The sequence below is a fragment of the Oxyura jamaicensis genome, chromosome 13, assembly GCF_011077185.1.
Source record: "Oxyura jamaicensis isolate SHBP4307 breed ruddy duck chromosome 13, BPBGC_Ojam_1.0, whole genome shotgun sequence".
NCBI classification, from domain to species: Eukaryota; Metazoa; Chordata; class Aves; order Anseriformes; family Anatidae; genus Oxyura; species Oxyura jamaicensis.
The window spans coordinates 429,281-444,488 of NC_048905.1; the positions used below are offsets into that span (position 1 = coordinate 429,281).

The 15,208-nt window shown below is 40.1% G+C and overlaps 1 long non-coding RNA gene across 1 annotated transcript in view; it reads right to left on the reverse strand.

The window, feature by feature from the left end:
- Positions 1-15,208, reverse strand: part of LOC118173771 — an 81,479-nt gene that overhangs the window by 32,525 nt on the left and 33,746 nt on the right. The window lies entirely within an intron of this gene.

The following is a 15,208-nucleotide window of genomic DNA, read 5'->3' on the forward strand; positions in this document are numbered from 1 at the left end:
TTTTAACTAGCTGAGAACTCCAGCACTCAGCAGCCTCATCAGTCCAACTCTGAATAAATGCCAGCAAGGAGAATTTTACTGTAGCTTTCAGTCTATGTTCAGACATGGACCTGCCAAAAGAATAAAAGTTTCTGCTTTCTGTCTCTCATGCTTTCCCTTCATGCTCTCCACAGTCCGGCTGCCTCACTTGCAGCCAGTGTTTCTTTTCTGGAAGGGACCATCTCATGACGGAGCTTTATCTCTCTGATACTGAGCAGAACTTCCACCCTGCCGCTTAACAGTAAGTGAAGTTTTAGGAAAATCTGTATGTTCCCATGGGAAGTTTGGATTACAAAGAATTACAAGGAATTTGTAAAGATTTCAAAGAATTTCTGGTGGAAATCTCTTTCCTTGGAAAATTCTGATCAGCATCTCTGTAAAATGTTTGCTTACCAGAGACACCGTTTTAGGCATATGGAAACCTCTTGTGGTACAGCCCAGCAATAACAGCGAAAAAATAGCTATTATTGCTTATTTGTGAGTTACCTGCATTTCTTTTAGTGGCAGTCTGCATTCACCACACAGCTGCTGTGAGCAAGACCTGCCGTTGGAGATGCATCATATATTCATCAACACTGAGATCAGTAACGTGCAAAGCAAGGAATCACCCCTTCATCCATTCCAAAAATACTCCTCTTACAGCCAGCAAGAGCACGCGCTGCAGCCGATCTATCTTCCACCACAAAGACCCAAGTTACATTTACAACTGCTCCATTTTTCCAAGACTGGAGGACATCACAGAGACAGGTACCTCACTAAAGTTCTCAGTTGCTCATTTATTTTTAAACATTTATGTTATTTCTCTCTGTAATAGCCTCAGAGTCACACGAGAGACAAACAGACACCCTGTTAGTATGCGTAAAAGGCTCCACAGGCTCTGTGAAAGATTCACTCTAGCAGAAGCAGACACAGGAATCATGATTGTAAGTATAAACAGAAGGGAATCACACTTGCACTAAAGTGGGTCTGAGTATATATGTATGTGCATGTGCAAAGGGGGGAAAGCCTGGGTGTTCACTGAATTATATCCCCCCCCCACCCCCCCAGTAATAGTATCCTACTGTTGTATAGCTTTGCAGCCAAAGATCTAAATGTATTTTACATAAAAGGCAGGCAGCATCATTTCCTTGTGAAAGAATGAGAAACTGAGGCACTGGGAAAGAGCATGGCTTGTCTTTTATCCAGCTGTGGGCTCCCCGGTACAAAAAGGACAGGGATCTCCTGGAAAGAGTCCAGCGGAGGGCCACAAAGATGATATGGAGCCTGGAGCATCTTCCCTGTGAGGAAAGGCTGAGAGACCTGGGTCTGTTCAGCCTGGAACAAAGAAGACTGAGAGGGGATCTTATCAATGTTTATAAATATCTGAGGGGTGGGAGACAGAGGGATTTGGCCAACCTCTTTTCAGTGGTTTGTGGGGACAGGACAAGGGGCAATGGTCGCAAGATAGAGCACAGGAAGATCCGCACCAACATGTGAAAGAACTTCTTCACAGTGAGGGTGATGGAGCACTGGAACAGGATGCGCAGGGAGGCTGTGGAGTCTCCTTCTCTGGAGATATTCAAGGCCCGTCCGGACGCCTACCTGGGCAGCCTTCTCTGAGGAACCTGCTTTGGCAGGGGGATTGGACCTGATGATCTTTCGAGGTCCCTTCCAACCCCTGCAATTCTGTGATTCTGTGATTCTGTAAACTCACTCAGCAATCCATTAGAAGAGCACAAACTACCATTGCTGTCTCCTCACGCTCCAGCCAATGTCCTACCCAGCAGCAACACTGCTTCTCTGCGCCAGACCCCAGAGGCAGGGTGTTGCAGAAATTGGTGTGGTGAGAAGAGATCGCAGCCCGACAGCTGAGAACTGTGGTGTGAAATCTGTGACATTCTTCATGTCCATGACACTTCTGCCAGCTTGGTAGGGCCTTGCTCTTGCATATATACACAGGCAAACATAACACAGACAAAAATAACACACGTGACAGGAAGCTTTTTCTCCTGCATCAGCTCTGGAGAAGTCCAGGATCTAACTCTGACTGCAGTTACTTCAGGCTCACAGTCCAGAGTGAAAGATGTTGCATTGAGGCAGTCTGATTTCAGCCTTGTAAATACATCAGTCCCTGAATATATTTCAATACATTTGTGGTAGTATCAACACTCTGAGGTGGTAGGACTGGAAAAAAAGACTGGCACAAGAATGGAATGCAGACTGCAGTATTATTCCGAATATTCAGAAAGAAGGTAAAAGCAACAAGTGAAATACAACCTTTCATCCAACATATATTCCAAAAAGTCTTGCAGGGCTCCACAGAATTAACCTTGTCTCAGCTCTTTAGCAGTTTCACTGCCATAGCGTACTTGTTTAGTTTGTGATGGAAATAGTGTATTTGAGTTATCATTATTCATTACTTTAGCTTCTCCTACAGTTTTATTTGTGCTCCTAAAACTCTCCATTGTGTTTGGTCAGGATATAAATAAAGATCTCTTGGGATTCGGGATCTTGCTTTCTGAACAAAAATTTCAGTGACTCATTCTCATATATATTTTCTTCCATTATCTTCATCACAGGTGAATGTTCATTCTCATTCCAAAAGGGCAGAAGGAAAGAAGCTGCAACCAGCTCCTGTCAGAAGTAGGTCAGAACACTCTTTTCTTAGATGTCATTAAACAAATGTGAGTTATTTTATAACCAGAGACCCTTGGAGTAGTTTCTGGTTACAACTAAATCTCTTGAAGCCATGGAATTGTGGGGTGATTCCTGTCCAAAAAAAAGGTAAGCTGCTAATCAGAAGAGCAGTGCCGCACTGACTGACAAGTCTAATGACTTCATTTGGCGTCTCTAACTTGTAAGCTAGTCGACGCCTTATTTTTTTTAACAGATATGTATGGCTCTGGCGTCAAGAACTGTCATTCTTAATTACTACAGATATTAGTCTGAGTAATAGACTTGGAAAAGGACAAAGTCTGCAGAAGCACTGCCTGGTGAGGACACAAATTATCTGACATATACCCTGTATATCAGTTCATCAACAGATTATTTCTAAAGGATAATTTCCTATTTACTTGAAACAGGCATTTTGTATAACTATAAAACTCCAGGGCCAGACATCACTGGCAAAATCTCAAAACATGAATTTCTGAGGATGCTATCAAGTGCCTAGTCCTTTTTCATGCATTTAAATGTACAGTAGACATTGGTGCATTCAGCTTTTCTAAAATATTCCCATCATATGTCCCTTCACATACTTCTGACAGATTCATTCAGTTTCATTCACAAAGCTCTCAGATATTTCTCTAATCTTACCCCAGACACAAAGTCAGCCATACCTCTCTTCCATCATTTAGTTTTTTACACCAAACACTGGCAAGATAATCAGAAGTCTGTTGGTTGTGACTGGCTGTAGATCATGTACTGCCCAGTGCTGGTGGGGGACAACATGTAGGATAATCTTGAGAAAATGCTCTGAAAGTGAAACTATTCCTGATGGGTTAAAACTATTGCCCTCAGCTCACTTTTCTTTCTGACTTCGTGACTTCAGACAACTTCACAAATATCACTTGCAATGAATGTCTAAAAATGCAAATTCCATCAAAACCCAACTTTTTATCTCAGTTGAGCAATAGCTTGAAGCCGCTGCATTTTGCAGAATCACACTGCTTCGCTTTTGGTAAAATCAATCCAAGAGTAGACATTCATGCTGTTATAGCCCTTTTCTGGAAAAGGGCCTTATCTCGTATGCCTGGTGTTACAGCTCTCATTGTTTATGTAACAAAATGACAAATCAATAGTTGTGTTTACATTTAATACATTTTTGATAGCTCTCTGAGGAATCTAAGGCAGAGTGCTACTGAACTATGCAATCTCTTCTCCATACCAGTTGCCAGGAAACTTCAGGTTGCAGTCAAGGTGCTGGTTACAGACTGTAAAGTACTTAATGGCTTGAATTCCATCAGTTTTCCTTCTCTGTCTTGCAACATTTAGCACTGCAATAGTTCAGCAAGCTTTCCCAATGGTTAAACTTCAGAGGGTCTGGTAATTAGGGTCAGGCTGTCCCCAGGAGCCAGCCTTCCTGCCTGGTGGCATTAGCAAGAGTTGGACATTGGAGCATTGTTCGTGCTTCTCGATCAGATTTTTTCTCCTGTTGGAGGGTATATCTTGTTCCTGGCTTTTGCTAGTTACGGATGTTAAAAAAGATTATAAAGCATAAAGTCCATGTAATGGTGAACGCTTCTAACTTCAGATTATGTTACCAGGTTAGGGCAGTGCATCAGTGGGCACAACATACCTGTGCAATCTCTAACAGACTCCTTAGGCATTGCAAAAGTATTTAAAGTGACACCTGAAAAGGAGCCTTGTACTTTTTTTTCTACCTCCTCTTTGCAATATAGAGAGAGGTGAGGTGATTTCCCTGGCTTGATCCCAGCTCCACAACGATTCCCAAACCATCTGCCCTCTCCTGTGCGGCGTTGCCATAGGACACGTGTGGATAAGCAGCAGCCAGATGTGGCATGTCCCTCTGTGAAACCACAGGAATATGAAAGCAACAGAGATCATTTTAGTTCTACAAAATAAAGCTGTTCTCATTGTTCTCTGACACTACTGTCAACCCTGAGACAACACACATTGCAGTTCACTGTGGTATTTAATGCACGCTTAATTAGAATTAAATAGCATTAGGTCTTTCACATTGGTTTTAATAGTAGACATAATTGTTCCAAAACTTGACAGGAAAAAGACTAAGAAAAATGTTTCCTTTCACCTAATTTTTCTCTGGAGAATTAAAGAGTTGTTACAGATTTTTAAGGCCTCTCACAAGAACAAAATGTGGTAAAAGTAGCAGGTCCATGAATATTTAACATTTATTCAAAAAAGAGCCCATTGTTCATTTTAACCAAAAATACCAGCTAAACCCTGTCTAATTCTTTTCTTTGAAGTCCTCACAGTCCCATGTAAATGTGTTCTAGCTCCCAAGTACCTGACTGTCACTGATGCACTGGCTAATACTGATAAATGCATTTATATCTCCTCTTATATCAAAGGATTGAGTAGCACATTCTTCTTTTATTTACTGAGTTGCATGAAACCGCTACTGTTTATTTATAACTATTATGAGATGTTTATATGCATTCAAAATATTATCATGAAGGAAGAAGAGAATCTGTAACACTTGAATACCTGGCTATCATGCTGAGCCTTAGTAAAGTACTACGGAAGAGGGAATATCTCAACTCACTAATTAAATAGGATTTTCTAATTGTCCTTACAAAAAAGGAGAAAAAAGAGATGTTCCTTCCTGGCAAGTTCCAGCTTTTACACCAGGATAGTGCAAAACTTTCTTTAGACTTAACAGACAAGTCAGGAGCAGCACATTTGCAGATACAATAGAAGTCACTGTACCAATTCTGTTTACTAATACAGCAAAACCTTTTCTTTCTCTTTCTTTCACTCCCACCTTGTATAGCAAGGATCCTCTTTGTCCTTATTACCTTCATGTTTTCAACACTACACCAAAGAAACTGTATATCCTTTTTCAATCTTTCTCTGAGCAATTCTGCCATTTCTTATTATCATTTCTACAGCAGTGAGTTCAGCAAATGAAAGGGTGGATAATTACTGAGATATGGAGGAGAAATACAAGTTTCTAGCTTCCCTAGGATTTCTAGTTGGAGTAGGGAACCAGTAAGACAAGAAGCTTATAATTTCTTCCTTTTCTCATATCTACATTTTAACAAAACTGTACGTCAAAAATGCTTCTACAAGAATAAACAAATGGCTTGATTCCAATAAAGACACCCTGGAGTACACCTAATTACAGATTTTTGAACAACAATACATGAAATTAGATGATAAATTGGCATCAGTTTACTTGAATTAAGATCTAGGGTCCATATTTTAAGACCTGTATTAATGCACACATAAAACTCAGTCACTGCCCTTCCTAGGCATTTTTATCAAGGCAAAACATCCGAGTGGGTTGGTATACCACCACAGCAAGATGAATTTCAGACTTTATCGACAGTAAGTCCACATCCACTTACTGGCAATAAGATATTTATGATGCAATTGCAAATTCTCAATGCCATAAAGATGTTATGAAGTACTGCATAAACCATGATCAGAACTTAATGAAATGGAGAGAGATGGGAAATAAGGTTATGTTTGTTTGTTTGTTTGTTTTTTAAAAAGGAAATAACTGACCTTTCACAAAAGTTCAAGTTTAGATTTCAAATGCCCCAGTACGTTGGGACCCAAATTGCTATGACCTGCTAGAAGCAGAATAAACTATATTTAAATAAATAAATAAATAAATAAAAACAAAAGAAGGGCTATCAGCAGGTTCAGAAGTAATCCTGGCTCTCATGCACAGTCCCAGAGGGAGGTTTTCAGAAGTTCCTAAGGGCCAATAAGGTGTTCTGGTGCTAAACAGCAAAGATTGAAAATACCAGGCCAGCACAAATTCCCACTCAGTGCAACTGCATTGTTAAGCCAGCAAAGTATTTTTGAATAATCGCTTTCTCCGTGACATTTCTGCTCTGCTAAAGAAGTTACTAAACACTCATCACCTAATTTTTAGAATGAATGTTTCAGAACAAGGCACAGAAATGAGACTAATTACTTATGACATAATCTGCCAGTGTGAGATGATTCTAACAAGCCTGAATTTACCTTCAAGTTTATTTCTTGAGGCATGGAAATTTGTAACATGGCTGTCATCTTAGTTAGTTTATCAGTGATTGTTTCATTAGCCACATGAATGTCTAATCTGCTTCTAATCTTGCACAGTTCTTGGCACGAAGTTATTTTATGACAGTGAGTAACATGAGTTATGTGTTGTGTTAAAAAACGTTTTATTTTTTTTCAGCATTTAATTTTTGTCCTTTTAATGTCACATTAAATATTTTAGATGAAGACTGGTTTATTTATTGTAAGTGAATATACCCAGCAATGTTCCTTTTGTGTGTTTTTTTTTTTTTTTTAAAAAAAAAAAGACTGCAGTCTTCATTAATTTTAATTTTTATGATCTAGAACAGACTATATCTGTGGAGATGGAGATATGGAGATATATATATATGGGGATGGAAACCAAATGTTCATTTCATTGTAATTCTATTCTAAAGGATTCAAATAATGAAATAGCTCAAATGTACAGGAAAGGAAAGGATTCCTTCGGGAGAGCCTGGCATTCCCCTTCAGCCACGCTAGCACAATTCAACCACTTTACCTTGGCAGTGCAAGCCAGCATCCAAGGAGATGGATGTGTAACTTTGTAATTTTGGCATATAGCCACTCATAATTCACAATGAAACATTATTTATCTCTGTAACTTGGTCATTCTAACTGAGGTTGGCAGCAAAGTGTGGAAGAAGACTGGTTCCTAAGGGTGACCCCCAGGCAGGCATGGACAACCCGGCCTCACTGCACTCATATACCTCAGCCACACATCGGCCAGCTCTGGTCAACATGCCACAGAGCTGTCTGCCAGAGGCCAGGTTAAAAAGACTTTCTGGGAAAAATAGAGACTAAGTGCAGCTTGGTCAGCCCCCGCAGAACACAGAGAAACTCACAGAAGCACAGAATCACTGAAAGGATTGGGTTGGAAGGGACCTTAAAGACCATCTAGTTCCACCCCCCTGTCATGGCAGGGACACGACCCACCACACCATGTTGCCCAAAACCCCATCCAACCTGGCCTTGAGCACTTCCAGGGATGGGGCAGCCACAGCTTCTCTGGGCAGCCTGGGCCAGGGCCTTACCATCCTCTGATGGAAGAAAGTCTTCCATATACCTGAGCTAAATCCACCTTTTTTTAGTTTAAAGCCATTAATTGGATTATAGTTCTCAAAGATTGCACATGTCAGATTTCACTAAGGCTTAGGACTCATCTCTAACTGGGGCCAGGAAGAAATACTCTTTCCTTGGGGCTGTTTGGAACAGCATCACAAGGGATTTACCTTTTGTTTTGGACACCCTCCGTGCAGTTTATCATTGCAGAAGGGATACAAGCCAGCTGAGACCAACCACCACACTTTCACTACAGGTCTGTCTTCTTAGACCCACCAAAGGCAGACTCATTCACTTTGTAATAACTTTGTAATTCTGCTGTGTTTCATTTCAAGTGTGAGTCCTTCAAACAGCCCGAGCTGTTCAGCTCCTTGGATGCCAGGTGATGCCTGGCAGGAGCTGCCAATTGACTTAGAGACAGGGCTTCTTGCAGGCAACTGAGACTTGCCAAACTGTAGTATATAATGTTCAGGCTGCTGGAGCTTTAATCAATTCTTAGCTAACAAATCAATAGGGTTATAAAATAATCTAAACATAGTTTAAGAGGTCATAGCCAGGACTGAGGGAAAATCTGACTGTTAAGAAAGGATGAAAGATGAGAAGAAAATGAAATAGGACTTCTGATCAGCCAAAGCATCAATCATTATTAGAAATTCTTTACAGGCAGCACTTTAACCTGCATTGCTAATTAGCCAGGATTCGCCACTACAAGTCCATGGCCATAAAGAAAGCTGTTTAGTTTCTGTAAAGTTTGATCCTTGTGAAAACAGCTCCTAATGATGAAGCTAACGCCCAACATCCACTGACCGGCTAAAATTCCTAGATTGTCTCAATAGTAAAATAAGGGGAATAAACTGCTAAATAGTGGAGTCTTGTGGAATTAGACATGAATTCCTGAACCTAACACACATTTTCCTTCCATCTCTTTTAATTTCAAGGTATAGTTAGCAAGGACTATCAACTATATTTTGGGGTGCAGATTGGTTTCCCTGCAAGGCATACATATTGCAAGCACCAATTAAGGGAACACAAGAGTACTGTCTGAAAAATTGCCCCTTCTCCTCCTGCATTTATGGATTTAATTCATGTTGTTCTGGTCAGACACTGCAGTGTGATAGTAATTAAGTGATCAAATTCTTAGAGAAGAAAAGAAACCAAGCAAGACACTGTACAGTCAGAGTAGCAGCACATATGGTGCAGGGGCAGTTCCATCTTGTCAGCTCACTGAACACAAGACTTTTTTGCAAGCACCTCTACATTGATATTCTATGACATATTTTCACTATTTCGTGAAAAAAAAGGGGTACAACACCATAGTCCTGCACACATCAAACACAGCTTCATTGCTTTTTCTTATTCTAGTAAGGATATCCTACACTTTATATCAGTAATTTAATAAGGTTTGATTTTTATTTGGTTGGTTCTTTTTACTGCATTATGGTTTGTCAATTAATACTATCTTCCAATAGCTCTGTGATCTCCCCATAGTTTACAATGAGATCCCAGCCAGCGTGACTTCCTGGAAAAAGTCAAAGGAGACTCAATAAAATGAAATTCTCTTTCACCACAAAAATTTCTTTTGATGCTCCCAGAAATGTGCTGTTGCTCAATTCTACTCAATGTCAGTAGGTGGAAATACTTAAGAAAATACCTGCAATTTATAGAAGAACCAAGTGAGTGATTGTTCCTGTAGAAATATTTTGATGTGTGTGTGTGTGTGAAAATAAAGGCAGTTACAGGACAGAACCACGTGTTTTGTTTCACTGATAGTCCCACTGCAACCACAAGCAGAAAAGACGTTGTCTGCACAAATTGATAAGAGGGTCATAAATAAGGAAATTCTATTCTCTGTGCCAGCTTCCCAGCAGACCATGAAGAAAAGTCCAGACTTCACAAGTTCTCACTTTCTTCTTTATACTCTGGTGATATTTCTCTGTAGTCACTTTTCCAGAAGTTTCAGTCCTCTCCTGGGAAGATGCTTTCAATATTACCTCAGAGCAGGGCGAAGCCGTGTGGGTGTTTTTGAAGTGACCCAACGACCTAGTTCAAGCAGCTGGAAGGAGCCTGTTTATGGTGCTACTGGCCGAGTACTGCTTTGTTTCTGTAGCAGGAGAGGAGAGGCCACAGCAGCTACTGGAGCAGCAGGAAGATGACAGATACTCTCTTCCGAGTACCAGTGCTCTGCCCTCTCCTTTCTCCCCAGCTCTAGGGAGCAGAAGGCAGGTGCTAAAAGAAAGCAAGTGGCCAAGAAAGCATGTGATCAAAACATGGAGATAAACTGAAAAAAATGCATAGTTTAGATAAATCATGAAAGAAAAGGAAGAAGAGACTCAGCTGTAGCACCTCATTACTCTTGTCTCCTCTTGTTTGGGGAGGATGAAACAGCATGCAGACATCTGTGCTGACTGGATGCTATGGTGATATTATGTTGGGATACACAGAGAAAGAAAAAGGGATCCTGAAGCTTGCTGAGATTAACAGATCCTCCCTGACTTTGCTCTTTGTGGATCTGCTTAGCACAGTGCTTGGTTTTAACCTGAAAGGCAGGTAAGACAGAGCAGAAGACACAAATCAGTATCTGTCTGTCTAAAGCTACTCCCTGCAGTGCACATGCAGGCTGCACAGGAGGGGAACCTGGGCACCAAACTGGCCCTACAATTTATGATAAATTAGTTTGCATTGAAAGTGCAGCATCCTCCAAACTGTCTCAGAGACGACCTGTAACACTTGGTTTGTCTTCAGAGAGGATGAAATTTGCAGTACTGTGAATTCCCCATTGGCATGTCTTTGTTGAGATTTTTGAAATTTGATTGCTCTGTGATATTTTTGTAAAGACTGACAGCATTAAATGGACCAATCAACTTCTCAAGCATTTTTAAAATGAAAACTGCACAGCAACAAGCATTTATTCCTCCTGTTGCTGGAGAGAAAGGCTGTGTTTATTTCTCTCTCTTGAAGACAGGGACATATTTTTTTTCCAGCCTTCCAAATACTCATTTTTAACTAGACCTAAAGACATAGTCCCTTACCCTTTGCCCACAAAGGTTCAATTGGCATCATCCTCATGAAGCTTGTTTCTTACATGGGGCCTATATCCGTAATTGGTAATACTGGACATCTTCAGCACAGATCTAGCAGCAATGCACAACTGAAGGAATGTGAGAGAAAATAAGCTCTAATGTGAGAAATGTGTCCACAAAACCTAAAGCTTGAAGAGGAATTAAGAGCCCCTGACAATATAAAAAGCATAGTATTTTAGTTAACTGACTACATTTTAATTAGAAAATATTCTTCAGGGTTTTTTACATAAAAATGACAAGCATTGAATCATAGCAGGGAAAAAAAGATCATTTAAAATTGCAAATGTTGGCAATTTCCTTTTAGTGAGCTCAAGTTAATAAACTTAGCTTTTAATAAAATCCTATGATACATTTTTCTGTCTCTGAAAATGCAAAGGACCAGAAATTTTTAAATAACGTTACTGGACAACTGAAAAGTTACAATTTTAAATGCATGATTTTCTCCTTTTATCATGGAAATTGATCCTTTCCTGAGGTTTGGGGTGTGTGCACATACATTCAAATGAAACTAGCTTCTGTTTAGCTATGAAATGCAAGAAACTATATAACCTTGTGCATTTCCAATGCCAGTGGAAATTTTGTGCTACTCTGACTAAGGCAAAGAGCCTTATGATGGACAAAGATCTGCTAATCCACAGTAATAGAAAGTAAAGAAAGAAATCTTGTGGATCTCACTGTCTGTGGATTTTAAGGGTAGTCCAGGGATCCTGACAGAAATAAAGACTTCAGAAGGAGCGCTTGTGCCAAAAGACTAGTAACATTTTGCAACACCTGCAATTAATACAGCAAGGAAACAAGTAAGTGGATCTATGTAACTAACAGCGAAGTTATTTAATGAAAACAGTTAAGAGGTTCACGTTTCTATCAGTATATTTTTAATGACCAACACCATCTACAAAAAAGCTGTACTATGTAGCAAATAATCTAGTGCCAATCAGCCAGACTAAATGCATCTGAGACAAGTCTACATGCACACCCAAAATGAAAAACAAACAAACAAACAAAAACCTTCCCCCAAACCCACCATGCCCTCATTCCACTTCTCGGGAATTGTTTAATATCAGAAACAGTGGCAAGGAAGTGTGATTTTTCTACAGCTGCATACAATGCCCTCCTCACTGCTTCTTGTTTGTCATACCTCTTTGATGGGAGGAAGGTATTGGTATTCTGGTTTGTGCTGGTATGGCAAGAACATTTGTATCAAATGAAAGCATATTACTGATACTACTCAAGTCAGAGTGAAAATATTTTTGACACTATAGCCTTGTTTTCTTCAATCACAGGTTTCTAATTAAATAAAAGAACTAAGATAAATTATATGAAACTCTATGTAGATACACTCTCATAAATTCTCTTTTGGCTCATATGGTTGGTTCCCAAGCCCAATTAAGAGCAGGCTGCATTGTTATTCACTGCTGTTGCAAAGTGTTCTAGAAGTGCTTCTGCTGTGTTTTTGAGCTCAGATCAAAATGCCAATACACACTTCTAACATCACTTTATAGAAGAAGAATAAAAAGAACACAGCTTATTAGAAAACTGAGCTATGACAATAGTATCATTTTACTGACACAACAAACTACATTTTAGAAATTAAGAATATTTCAGATTTTGAACTAGCCTGAGAACATATGAAGATGCTCTCCATGTTTCTTCAAATACGTTCTCTATCCAGCTTTTTGCTGCTTCAGCAAGCTTTCAGCAGAAGTACATTAAACAGCTAAAGGGCATTCTGTCTTGGTGTATATCATTATTGAAATAATATTGAGTAGAATCTCCAGGCTATTAAATTTACTTTTTCATTGAAAATTATGAATCATCTGAATGAAACCAACTCTGCATTGAATATAATCTACATTTTTCTGATCAGACGTTTTTGAATACACTAGCCTGAAGTGCTACCTTGAACCTGGCAGAAAAAGTAGACTATTCTTCATGGTACCTTTTCTGTTATTCATCCAAAGGCAGCTAACTGGTTAATGTCCACATCTGGGTTTCAGTACATGGTGTTGTGTTATAGCACCTGTCACTAAAGATCTCAAAGCAATTTGCAAACATTAATCAGCTGAGCCTGATTATTCAGCCAGTATGTTATAACACATGCTGGTAAACAGACGTGAAAGCATGGCAGACTTCTCACTAGGGTCATAAGAGATAAGCAGTAACTTTGTCTTCCACTTTGTCTCCTAGGAAAAGATTTTTTTTGTTGTTGATTCATCTAGGGAAGCACAGAAAGCTGCACTAGTAAGGGAAGAGGACTGACCCCAGTACTCCTGCCAGCAAAGGACAGAGAACAAAGAAACATGCGTGATAGTCCAGGCACTACCAGTCAGAATCCCCATTCCTTTCCATCTCCCTTTCCTCCCACAGCCATTGGCACGGTGTCCTGGTCCTTGCCATCAAGCTGGAACCAGCTGGCTCCTGTGAGACATTGTTGAAAGACCACTGAAATACCTGGCTCCCTGGGGCTACAAAATCCCAACATGGTGTGGCCAAAGCCAGGGAGGAGCTACAGGCCACTATGTTATGCTTGGTAGGCTAGGCATGTCTCATGCTGCCAGCTAAAAATCTGGATTAAACCCATGTACTCCCTTGCTGATCTTTTCTTCTCCAAACCCCTCATTTTGCAGCCATAGCATCTTCTTACATGCCAAAGGCTGAAACATTGCTATGTCTGGAGAAATCGAAACATTACCTTTCAAACACACTGCTTACATGCTTGGCCTGCACCTAATCTGTGTTCAGAAGTAGCGTTAGTACCTGCACAGACCGAATAAAACCAGCTTTAACCAAGTTCATAGAAGTACCACGAGCAGGAAGGTGCAGGCTGGGCGACCCCAGGGAGATGCTGAGGCTGCTGCTGCCCAAGAGCGGTGCCACCAGCCACGTCCCCACCTTCCCCAGGGAGCGGGCCCTAGCCTGAGGAATTCACGCTTTGAACAGACAAAGCACAGCATAAAATCAGCAATCACAAACAAAACTGAGAGAGATTAGGTGGAGTCCAGAGAGAATGGGTAAGTGTGAATGATACATGTCCCAAATCAAGGGCTGCTAACTGTGTTCATTAGCAGTGCACGCTCTGTCTCAGAGAGAGCAGAGACAGAAAGCTGAGGCTAAGCTCATAAATTGAGTGTTTCTTCCTTTTCCCTTCAGTGACTCCGTTACATGTTATCATGTCATTCTTGTAAATGTTTCAAAGAAAATTTTTTGAGTGATGGTGCTTTGCTATAGTCACTGCTGTTGGGAAGGGCTATACAAACATCTGCCACACACTCCTCAGATAAAATTCAGCCAGAGCTTTTGTTTACATGGTTTGTCCTTTAAAACCGGCACTCAGATGCAACTTTCAGCCATAGATGCCTTATTAAGAATGAACTTTTTATTTTAAACACAGTACATTTTGTAACAGGAAAATCAATATACAGTAACCCAGAGCACTTCAGACAACAGCTGTAGGATATAATCTGATGTCACGAAGTTGAGAACAGCATTTTGGCAGATGTGTGTTCAGTTAACCTTCCACTTTTTGTTTTCAATGGTACCAGGCTGTAAAGATCTGATATTTCTCCTTACCTGGTGACCAAAAGCTACACGAAATGGAGAAACTAGCAGTGCTACAGGATAAATCACTTGTTAGTGATCATTTTCTTTATAGGCTACTGTAGGTATTTCCAGAGCTACAACAACTTAACAACAGGCCCTGTCTCCACGATCTCATAGCCCTTGCAAAGATATAAGAAGACCCATTAGCATATTGAGTACATTGAAAAACTCCTGAACACTTCTCACTACCTTCCCTTTAGCTGTGGGTAAGGATGCTTAGCTATTTTCAGGGCTGGGATTCACAATCCACCTGTGCTTGCAAAAGTTACTGAGCTGGAAAAGAGGAGATGAAGCCACAGATGTGGCTGGTATACACAAATATAGAACAAACATTAAGACCTTACTACAGATTTGGGTTCCGATCATCCGTTAATGGAAAGCTTACCACTAGAAACAAACTACTCCATGTACCTTTCTTTGTCCTTGTTAAATACTAAATCTAGGAATAAAATAGGGATTTTTGGAACCTACATGTTTCTCCCTACAAAGTGGGAGATGATTAGTCATGCCATCTCTAACATGGCATGTGATTTACTTTGATTACAAAATAAACCCAAAGACATTTATTTGGTGAGTGAAAGGCAAAGGGTGCTATATCATTTCGTACTGAAATTGCTTTTTTCACCATAACCCTCTGTGTGTATTTTCCTCAGATAATGAAACTTTTTTTTTTTTCTTTTTTTTTTTTTTTTTAAGGCTTCCAATCCAGATTTCTG